General features: G+C 42.7%; 1 pseudogene; it reads right to left on the reverse strand.

The window, feature by feature from the left end:
* Nucleotides 1-5,126: 5,126 nt before the first annotated feature.
* Nucleotides 5,127-8,572, reverse strand: LOC135607682 (rho guanine nucleotide exchange factor 8-like; annotated as a pseudogene).
* Between the last annotated feature and the right edge of the window lie 3,558 nt (nt 8,573-12,130).

The raw sequence follows: 12,130 nt of genomic DNA on the forward strand, positions 1-12,130 counted from the left end.
TGCGGCTTGGGTACTTCACCAAGTTACACCCAAGTTGCTCCGCTCCTCGTTTTTGCATTGAGTTGATGGTGGCCCTCGCGCCCACCTTTCCACGGGTCAGCTCTCCCTTGAGTCCGATCTCCATATCGACTCCAAGTGTGCCTTCATTTTTGTTGCTTTGGGTCACTCCCCCACTTAATCTTGCTATGCATCCACTAATGCATTCTCTCGAACGAGATCATGCGACGACTCCTCGTCGCTTGCTCAGTCCATTGAGCTTCGTGGAGTTGTTGTTTGTTGAGATACTCCTCCTCAACATGTGAGGTCCGTCCCACATGATTCTCCCTCTAGAGAGCCGGAACTTATCCCTCCTGGATAACTGTCCTATTGGAGTAACATCTCTCTTCGTTTCGGAGACCACCATCTCCTTGGACTACTCCGATTTGCTGAACAAACTGTACATTGTTCTGCCTCCTGCAAACGCACTTGCTAGATTGCGACTCCATGTCAATACAGCCCCCGCTGCACCACTCATGGCCTAGTAACATGCTGAACTCGTTACACACTTCAGCCTCCTACGGATGTATCCTTCACATGCCGAAGAGAAAGTTTCAATGCTCTATGGTGCCGAGTTTTGGTCGCCTTGGGATAGCCGCGAACATTCCATCGTCCGCATACAAGCCCATGTATGAGTACCGAATTCTTTGAGTTAGCAATTCCCCTCACCTCTATGAGCTTTACACAACTCTTTCGGTCGCTGAGCAACTCATTCCACCTTGCATGGTCTCATCCTTTACCAAGCGCCTCACTTGCCTTGAGCACCATCAAGTATAGTTGTTAACGTTGAGCCGTAGCTCAAACTCAGCCATTCCAACCTTTATGCACTCCACATTCTTCCAAGCTTGCTTGTTCTCGTGGTACCTCTTACGCGAAGGGTTGGCCATTCTTCTGAATGCCAATCTCAGATGCCCGCTCCTCCGAGCGACTCCTTTTCCCTACATTTCCATGCCCTTTTTCCCCTAAACGGTCACGTGTGTGCTGACTATCCTCAACGCAGCCCCGCTAGGTCCCCTACGTTTGCATATTAAGTATTTCTATGAGTGCTTGTCCCACTCTGATACCATCTGTCACGAACTTAACTGGTTTTACCTAAGTCGTGCGGCACCCTTGCGTGTCCGTTCGCAAAGGTCAGCCTCCCCGAAGTCTCCCATGGTCCCTTAGGACCCACAAAAGAGAAAACGGGTTAAAGAAAATGCCTCACTCGGGATCCACAAGCAAACATTCCAGGAAACACTTCATAGACAATGCAAATTACAAGTAGACTTTACAAGCTCTGAATAGTTGCATATCAAAGGGTCAAAATGGTCCACTATAGATCGAAAATCTCTCGCAAGTGTCCACATGACACAACCTTTATTTACAACCCTAAAGCGGCCACCAAACCCAACTAAAATGGGACTATTAAGCCTTTGGCTGTCTCTCTACATGCTAGGCAAAGAATGAACATACCAAAAGACACGGACATACATAAGCATTACATTGAATATCCTGTTAGAAGTTTGTCTGTGACAACCCGTAGGCGATGCTACCCCACGGGCGGGTGCCCCTACGGGTAATTCAGCTCGAGGGCATAATGCCCATAGGCAACATTGGCCTCGCGGGCGAAGCACCCACAGGCGTCGCCCCTACGGTTGCTTGCCTACAACCCGCAACCAGTCAGCCACCGTAGATGGCCAAGGCTGTAAGTAGCCTTTGGCCATTCTACGAGCACAGCAAGGGCAACAAGAGTTGCTGCCCTTTCTTGCCTTTTGCGTCATAGTTTTGACGACAAAAGCTTTTCCAAAACACAACACACATAATTTAAAACTAATCTTTCGCATAAATAACCAAGCTCTGATACCACTATAGGAAAATCTAGGCGCGACATCACATGCACAACAGAATAATAGAAAACAAAAATCCCCAATTTTTTTAAAAATGTGTTCGTCGTCGTGCGAAGATTGGTGTGTAAAAACCTACGAAACTTAAATCAGCATATAAGATAGTTGTGGTTTACCTAGAGAGACTATATATCTCCGAATCCCTATAGATCTGTAGGAGAGGATGAAGGAGATCAAGCACCCTCCTCTCTAGTGGTGATCCATACAATAGGGCTGCGATTACGCTCTTCCAATCGCTACCTAAAACTCCACACTTGGAATAGTTCATGGCAATGTGATACATAGATGTATGATCGGGAGCTACTAAGAGCTTCACTTCGATGAACAACACGATGACAAGAAAGGTTATGGATTCAAGGAATGAATACCATGGTATCATAGAGGTGAGTCTTTTGTATGTACATCAAATTTTGCATTAGATAAAAGCCTCGGTTATCAGCATATGGGAGCTATGTACCATCGAGGGAGTATATCGAATGCAAGTACTAGTGAGTCACATGGGGGGGACTTGATAATATAGAGGTATAATCAGAGTGACTAAAGAGTTGGACTACTCCATACTTCATATCGCTTAAGGGAGCCCGACAAGTCAGAGGACAAGGCCGAGTATGCTAAGGAGAATAGAATCACTGTAAACCCTACAACATGGGAGTTATATTTTGTTTTTCCATCAACCAAGGAGAATTACTCGTAGAACAAAGAGATATTGAAGCAGAAGGTTGAAAGGGGTAAGGAAGCGACGATGAGTCTAGGGAGGCCTAGCTACCCAAAACTAAGCATCGATTAGAATGGAGGTAGACTTGGCGGAGTGCCATAGAACCACAGAGGCAGATCTACTGATCATAAAGAAAGGAACACAGATACGAGGTGATGGATAGTAGAGCCATGGGCTATATAGGTGGGACTTCCGCGAAGTCATTGATCCTTTGTTCTCTTTGAGGGAGAGTACTTAAGTGGTCATGAAAAGGGTCGAGGAGGCAGAGAATGCAAAGGCAAACTCAATGTACCGAGATAAAGTTGAAAGGCAAAGGTCAGGGAACTTCATAAGACCGGTGTCAATGAGCTTCTTATCAAGATAGTCAAAAGTGGAGAACTTCGGGTCGATGCAAGAATGTTCAACCAAGGAATAAACTAGGCAGTACGTGGTGTTGCACCTTTGCAACTAAGAGGAGTAGGCGACAAAGATGATGAAAAAGACGGTACAATCCTAGAGACGATCAAAACTAGTAAATACTTGTTCTACGTTGGGGTGAAAACTTCTTGCATTCCAAAAGTTCGATGGTATTGAAAAGGTAAATTATAGTAGCTAACTTAACACAAGGAGTGCAAACACTTTGAGTGCTTTAGAAGTGTGAACAAAGAGCGGGCAAAGGCTAATAACCAGCTCGATGCATAGAGTACAACCCTTGAGGAGGCAAGTGAAGTTAAATAACCTTTGTCTTCTCAACTTTTAAGAGAATGGGCGAAATCAAGTACCCTAATTCTTTTATATATCCAATAGTGGAGCTTTGCATAGGTTCAAAGACCCTTCGAAGAAACTTAATAGAAGATAATAGTTGTCAAGTCCTCGGTAATGGTGATCAGTGTTACTGAGAGTAGATTATTCCCTTTATTTTCTAACATAATGTCTATCGAAAGCAAAAGTGATGCGAACCTACTTAGAAATGACAACTAAATGGAAAAAGAATCGATAGATAAATTTTACGGAGGAATGACTCAAAAATTTTAAAGTCTATGAGGCAATGCTCGTTAAAGCTCCAACAAGCATTTACTTAGTTCAGGCGGCATGATGCATTTGAGAGACTAGCACATACTAATGATGGTTTTTTTCTTTATTTGAGAGATATGTAGGAAACAACAAGGATCAACACAACTCAACCAACCCCACACCAAAGTCAAAGTCATTGGCGAGTTGAAGCAGCATAGCGAATCAAAGTTTGACTACTCAACAATAGTGGCAGAGTGCAATTGGGAGCCAAGAGGTGCATTGCAATTGGAGTAGAAAATTGAAGACTCAGCAAATGCGAGGAGATGCAACGTCTGCAAAGGCTTTGATGAGGATGTCAAAGGAATAAGTGGGGGAGAATGTCATGGACAAAATTATAAACAGGGTATTTGATATAATGCTCATGTATTTTCGTATCTTTCGGTTTTGTTCATGCTTTGCACAACATGTAAAGGGCTAACAGTAGACTTAGCAACCCCATTTTCTTTGGTTTTGGTGGCCGTCATAAGCTTGCAAATAAATGTTGTGTCATATGAACACTTATGGGGATTTCGGTTTATAGTGGACCTTTTGTTGTGCGACCGTTCAGAGCTTGTGAAGTTTGTTTGTAATTTGTATTGACTATGAAGTGTTTACTGAAATGATTGCTTGTGAATCCCGAGTGAGACGTTTTCTTTTACTCATTTTCTCTTTTGTAGGTCTTAAGGGATAATAGGAGGTTTCGGAGATATTGATCTTTGCAAATGGATACATAATGGTGCCGTAAAATTTAAACTAAACTAGTTAAGTGAGTGGCGGGCGACTGTGTGCTCGCCTGCCTAATTTCCACGACTTCCGGCAGCATGCTGCGATCGAGAAAGGTGGCTCGGCTGCCATCTAAGCCCAGGCCTCGCTGCAAGATGTAGTGGTCTGCATAAACGAAGAAGAAGCTCGATCATTTCCTCACCTCAGGAGGGATGTCTACCCGTTCGATCAGCTTCACATGTAACGCCAAAGGTAAAATGATCTGGACATGGTCCTTTTTTGGCTCAATATCGTTGCTCCGATCAGATTAACTCTTCTTCACCTATTTGTTTGAATTCAATGCAGTATGTTGATTTTTGTCCATTAAACGTAAAAAGATGGGCATGAGCATGTGATTTCATAAGCTGCATTGATCGGAAAACCCATAATTAGGGAGAACCTGAGAGTGATTTTTTTGAATGAGATAAGTAGTGTTAATGTGTTCTTGGTTGTAGGTTAGTTGTACAGTCTTTAAGTGAGTCACCATACTCAAATTTCTCTCTTATCTTTGTTAATATATAAAGAAAAAGGATGGATTCAAGTAACAAGTTGTCAACTGCTTTATGAATTGTCCCTGCATATAAGATTTATCTCTGTAAAATAGGGAGTCAATATAATGTTGGTGAAATTAGGAAACAGTAAATGCATATCCAAGTGTAATCATACAAAATCTCTTGTATTATTTAGTTGATGTTGGGTGTCAGCAAGGAATGAATTACTGGTATCAGTCATAATATGAGATATGCATCATCATCATCAAGAATTCAACAGGGCATCCAAGAAAGGAAAGCAGCACACTGTTGTCTGAACACAATAATAGCTGTTAGACTTTGATCCTGAGAAGCTCCGATAAAATTTATGTACATTGTCATTCGTAACCATCCCAAGCGTCCATCATCTTTCGTCCACCTTGGCTCGTGGGGCTTGTTAATATAATAGAGGCAAGCAAGCTGTAGTGCTGCTGCTGCTGCTTAAGCCCCTCCTCCGGTCTCTGGTATCTCAATGGGAAATTTGTTTCTCGTCAGTAGTAACACTACCAGTAAGACTGTTTCATCAATCTTCTGAATCGAACATTTAATCCAAATTACCTGATTCCTCCTCCTCCTCCTCCTTCGTCTCAGTATCTTGATCCATCTCCCATTCCATGAAATCTGACAGTGTCATGGAACCGTTTGATTCTAGTTTATTAAGCTTTTCGGTTTCCTCCGCTGTATCGACGAGGGATTTGGCCGTTCCAGTAACTTGTTCTGAATCCAGTAACTTGCCATGAGCCGGATCTTGAGCGAGAGAATCTGCTCGAAGAACATCTTCTATCCGAGACATCACGGTGAAAGCTAAACTTTCTAGAATCCTCGAGTAGCTTTCGAGGATAGAGTAGCCCACATCCTATACGTACGTACGTACAGAGAGTAAAATATTTTTAGAGAAGAAATAACGTTCATTCTAGTGGTAGGAAGAAATACCTTATTGTATTGGATCTTGCTTATGTCCAGCTGTGATTGAGGGATTCCAGGGAATCTGTGCTTGAGAATGAGTAAAATTGTTTCTGCTCTATCTTCAAACTGCTCCCGCTTCCCCCAGCTGACGGCTGAAACCCATGATGATTTGACGTCTTTGTTGTGCATCTTCCTCTTCCAGATGACAACAGATGCTTCGATGCGATCTTTGAGGTCTAGGATCTTGTGCTCGGTCGATAAGTCCGCGGATTCAAGGAACGCTTCGGCATCAAAGTCTTCCTCTGTAATATTTCGATATAGTGCATCTCCGAGGCTTGATCTACCGTTCTGTTGTGTCATGAAAATTGGTCGATGACTATTTATTGGCGGAGGAACATAGGAAAGCAGTGCAAAGAGTAGGTAGACATTTAAATGTGACTCCCTTTGCAAAGTTCACACATGGTAAAGAGTAGGAAAATTCATCTAGTTGATGAGATGGTTGAACTCCCTAAAGTAGCGAGTCTGGCTACTATGGGAGCAAAATCACTTTCCCGGCCTGCAGAATGTAAGTTGTAAGTTCCCGCCTCTACTTCACAATTAGTGCAGTGGTGCTCCGGAAGCAGAAGATGATTGTGATACGCACTGCATTTGAGTCGGGCAAAAGCATCTCTTGCACTAGTTTTTATTCCAACCAGTTATGGGTTGTGAGGATATCAAACTCAGATGGCCTACCTTAGGAAGGGATTCGATGTAGTCTTCCGGAATCTCCATTTCCATTAGAACATTCGCGTTGATGGCCATAGCTGCTTTCAGCACTTGGTTCACCAGCTCTTTCTGATGCTGAATCCATTTTCTTGATGCTTCCGACAACCCGTTCGGAGGGACTCTCACGGTTGGGAGCCACCACTTATCATCGGTCCTCTGTGCGTTTCCCTTCTCGGATTCATCAGCATCTCTGGATACGTACCAGAACTCTTTTTGGTCCTTGAAATTGTCAAGGTATTCCTGTACGCACCATCAAGATCATATATATATATATATATATATCAGAATCGATTATGGTTAGTACATCCGAGGACCATCTATCTCCTCCAAGTTAAGTTATCTACTTACAATCAGCATCGCATCAAGCTTCCTCAATGCAGGAATGTTCATGCGAAGATCTTTCCGTTGCTGTGTTATCATTATCTGTAAAGAGGATGACACAAGTGTTGAATCGGGTTAGGTCTCGGGGTAGTTTTTGTAAGAGAAAATGTTGCGAGTGTTGTTCTTAGATGTCGATGAAAGGTAGCTTATTTACCTCCATGTGTTTTCCATCCTCTGATGTCTGCTGGGAGGCAACAAACTCCACAATATGATCGGTGACGGATAAGAGCCAGTCGATTTCCTTTCTCCACCTTGCCTTCCTTTCTGCCGACATCGGTTCCAAGCGCCACTGCTCTCCGAAAACAGAAGCTGAATAAAGCATGAGCAATGGGGAACCATTAGAGGGGGAGGGGGAACGTTCATTTGGATAGCTGAAGTATGCATCGGAACGGCAAACAAGTCTCTGGTTGAGATGAATTTTTTATGCAAGTTGGAATTCTGCATGTAACTTTATAATTTTCAGAATAATTGTTGCATTAATGTATTGTTTCTGCAAGATTTGGGATCGATCTACAGAAAGGAAGCAAGTTTTGAAAGGCCAGTTTATGACATCACATCACATACATTGATACCCATTATTTGTTCTATATGCTGTATATGAAATGCTTCAACTGTTGTGTGACATTGAGATACTGCTGAGCCAAGATATTAGACAAAACCTGCAAGATTTGTGATGGCATTAGAGAGAGCCAGAGCTGAGGAAACTCCTGTTCCTGCACCGGACATGTCTTCACCGAGAAGAAGCTTTGCGAACTTCTCCTTCATCAACTCCATATCTGCCAAAAGAGTTTGTCAAAGAGAAATGATTCCATCACAGTGAGGTTAGCTATGCCCCCAATCAAATTTAAGCTTCGTTACTGCAAGAACGATATTGTTGTATATGGTGTCCAAATCCGGGAGACCAAAATGTGGGCTGTAATTTTGCTGCAATTAATCTCAATGTGTCATCATCATTTTTAATATTCGAACAAGTAATTGCTGCTGGCTTACCTGATGGGGGGCCATTTCCATCCTTTCTCGGCCTTGACTTGGGTCCTTCCTCAGGTGAGCGATCAGGCGCGGTGCCGATCTGCTGGCCCTCCGAAGCGTCGCTGGCCGTTGTTGAACCCTGGCTCCTGACGAGCACCTTGTCGTCGGCAAGCGACCCGCCCCCTCCCGCATCCTCGAAGCTTAAGGTATGTGCTCTGTTGCCTGTGTCCTCCAACATCTCCTCCCGGTGCATCGACCTGTCAAACCCAAGTCCTAGCTCGAGAAACCGAGCTATCAAGCGCCGACGGCTCGAAAGGGCACCATGTCAAGGCAAGCCTTGTGCATGCCCGGCCGGCAGACGGAATGGAAGGCAGGTCGAAACGGTGTTCCTTGGACGACGAGGAGGGCAGCGCTGCTCAGTGCGACAAACAGAGAGAGAGAGAGAGAGAGAGAGAGACGTCGTCTTTGGCAAATGGTAGAACGGGTTGAGGAGGAGTCCACCTCCGACATGCACCCAAGGGAGGAGCGGGGATTGTGTCAGGACGTGGGGTGCATGTAAGAGGGAAGGGAGGAGAAAGAAAGAGAGGGTTAAGGAGGGAAGGAAGAAGAAGAAGAAGAATAAAATAGGAAAGGAGGCTATTTATGGGCTGTGGCCGGGTTTGTTGTGTCGAGGAGAGAAGTGGGTGGTCAGATTTCCGGTCCATAGATTCCGAGACTGGCAAATAGCCCCGGGAATTCTGGATCTTTCACTGACCCCAATCCCAACCACAAGGATTGATAACGGGTCGGATTCTTTTCCTAAACAGACGTCTGTCTATCCAACCCGTTTAAATTGGATCCAAGTATCTTGGGGTAGGAAATTAGACAGTTTCCTAATTCGGATTGATGAAGTTCACCAGTTTAATATCCATTATATCAAACACCAAAGTCCTCTATTTTATGATACCACGAAATTGACGGGCGCTTTGCCTAATAAAGATCTTGTTTTTTTTATATATAATAAGATTTTTGGGATCAAATCTCATCGCTTATCTTAAAGAAAATAAAAAACCATTAAGATGAGCAGCATGCTAATTGGAGCTTGCACTTGTAAGGAGTCGATCCTCCATTTCGATTTGCTTAATATGATATAATATTATGACATCTGTACAGCAGCGAATGTAGAGAATCATTTTATCGGATAATCAATCATTAATCAAGTTAATATCGAATAATCGACACTTTAATTAGCTCTCTCACACAACTGACACAATACTAATACCTCTCTCGCACTTTAGTTTTATGGATAAAGTTATAAACAGAGTGTTTGATATAATGCTGGTGTATGTCTGTATCTTCCGATTTTATTTATATTTTGCACATCAGAGGATTAGTCATAGGTTTAACAATCTTATTTTGATTGAATTTGATGATCATTTTAGGTTTATAAATGAAGATTATATCACGTGAACACTTATAAGGATTTCAGTATGATGGATTATTCATGTATGTCTGTACATTTCGATTTTATTCATACTTTTCACATCATGTAGAGAATTGGTCATAGGTTTGACAATCCTATTTTGATTGATTTTGGTAACCATTTTAGGTTTTTAAATGAAGATTCTGTCACGTGAACACTTATAATAGATCATTTTAAATCTTTTGTTGTGTGGTCGTTTAGAGCTTGCGAAGTCTATGTTTATAATTTGCATTGGCTATAGTGTATTTGATGAAATGATTACTTGTGAATCCCAAATGAAATATTTCGTCTAATTCGTCCTTTTTTTTTACGGGTCTTTAAAGGACCATATGAGGTTTTGTGGAGGCTGACTCTTAAAGAATGAACACGTAAGGACGTCACGTGACTTCGAAAAAATCAAGTAAGACTGTAACATTAATGTCATGCAATTGACACGTGCCCAACACTTTAGAATCATATGGCCAACATATATTTAACATATTAATATCGGTATCTCAACGTTACGTGCTCAAGTAAGCCAAAGTATCATTGTCTTGGCACTACGTGATCAAAATCAACTACTCATGATAGCCAACATCGATCATGAGAGTAACGATCTTAAGAGTTAATTGCAGAAGGCTCCCCAAGTACATTCATCAAAAATTTGAATGTAGCTTTAGACTAATTTAAATATCAAATGGGTATTTATCGAAAATGACTCGATACCCTTAGAGTTAGACAAATTAATCACAAATGGAGATTGAATTAATGCATACTTAGAAAAAGGTCACGATAAAAAAAAAAAAAAAACGAGTGGTAGGTTCAATTTTTTTTCTTTTCATTTTTTACAGTTTTACTGCTGGTAAATCATACGGCAATGAGTCGGCCAAAGATTAAACTTCTGTACTTTGTAAAATAATAATAATAATAATAATAATAATAATAATAATAATAATAATAATAATAAAGAAAACAAAAGGATCCAATTCGTGGGTTGCCCAAAACTTTGCAACAGTGTCATCTTTCTTTTGCCCACGCAAAAGTTGATAGACCAGTGCAGTGCTTTGTGGCAGCCAATGGTGGCCGTCATCATCTCAGTGCCAAGGACCTCCTGCTTTCTTCGTTGTTCAGCCATGTCCATTGATTTCCTTGCACTCCATGCAGCCTCCTGTGGGGCCCCTCAAGATTGACAGCCTGCCTAGTAACTCTCTCACATATGATAACTAATGAATGGACTGCCTTCTCTTCTGAAAAGATGACAGGATAAAAGGCATGCATCCACCATGAACAATAGATGGGAAGAGGAGAGGAGAGGAGATGAAGAGGTTTTGACTGCTGAGTTTAATCTCAGAGAATTGAATCGGTTTATAAGCCTAGAGTTGTGTATTACTATTTAATGTTAGACCTCGACAAAAAAAAAACATCAAGTCACTTTATTTTATAGAATTAGATTATGATTAAAAAAAGCATAATTAAAGTTTATCCATAATGTTCCTTCCTCAACCAAAATATACGGTCACCAATCGGGCAGAAACAGTGACAAAGGACAACAATCATGATGTGTGCATTATATTTGATATTTGATATCAGACCTGAGATATCAAATCATAGTATCCTTACTTACAGCTGCAGCTACAATCATTCATTCAGTGAGGAATCTTTTTGTTGTTGTTGTTGTTGTTGTTGTTCTCGAGAAGATTTTAATTGGTGCACTCACAATACCCACCCACGGAATCAGAAAAAGGCTGCAGAGACGTGAATGCCATAACCAAACCCCCCACAACGATTGGAAGCACAAGGAATAAGAGGTGATAGATATATTTGCTGGGACGATCCCATCATGCAGCTTAAAACCCAAGCGAGAACCAAGTTTAGAGGGCTGCTCTTCCTCGCTCCTCATCCGATCCCATCATGCATCGTGAGCGACTCCTCACCGTCTCCATCGTGTCCACCTGCTCTACGAACGAACGCTCTGATAGAGCGCTTTCGAGGGGGGCTTTCATCGATGAAAACATGGTGGGTCAACTCCTCCTCCATTATTCCTTGGAGAAGACGATCTCCCCACATCAAATGAAAGGGAAGAGGAAACGGCTAAGGTTCACAGATCTGGTCCTGCGTCTGCGGCACGGTTTCGTTGTCTTCCTTCCTCCTACTGCGGAGTAACAGCATCGCATGGACCCGCCAATTAAATGGGCTCAGTCTGCGTGACGACCAGCAGGAAGCACAAGGCTCGCTCGTCCTCCGCCTCCTCGTGCTCCGCGACGTAGACGAGTCGAGACATCGCATTTCTTCTTGGTGGGGATGGAGACAGGTCTTTCTTCTTAATCTTCCACGCAGATCATACGCTTCATGTCTCCGGTAGGTCTCTTTCTCCTCCCTTGTTCTCTTCGAAGAAAGGGTTAGTCTTCCACGCAGTCAAATTTGCTACAGATTTCAGTGACGTGCTGATGCTTCTGTTGGCGAGGAAGACATGGATCGTTTGGCCTCGTCTGTGGTAGTCTTATACCTATATATGGATAGAATAATGGTTTCAGCCAATTTAAGGTAGCTGGTTGTGGATTCGTATTGCAAATCCCGTCGGCAGAAGAGAACGATTTGGAACGGTTGAATGAAGATTTTGAGTCAACCGCATCGCCTTTTGCTGTAGTGGAATCCCCCGAAGAGGCTGTCGATTGCATCGGCTTGGGTGGCGAGGAGGGAAGGCGATGCG

The sequence above is a fragment of the Musa acuminata genome, chromosome BXJ2-3 (genome assembly GCF_036884655.1).
Source record: "Musa acuminata AAA Group cultivar baxijiao chromosome BXJ2-3, Cavendish_Baxijiao_AAA, whole genome shotgun sequence".
In the NCBI taxonomy this organism is placed as follows: Eukaryota; Viridiplantae; Streptophyta; class Magnoliopsida; order Zingiberales; family Musaceae; genus Musa; species Musa acuminata.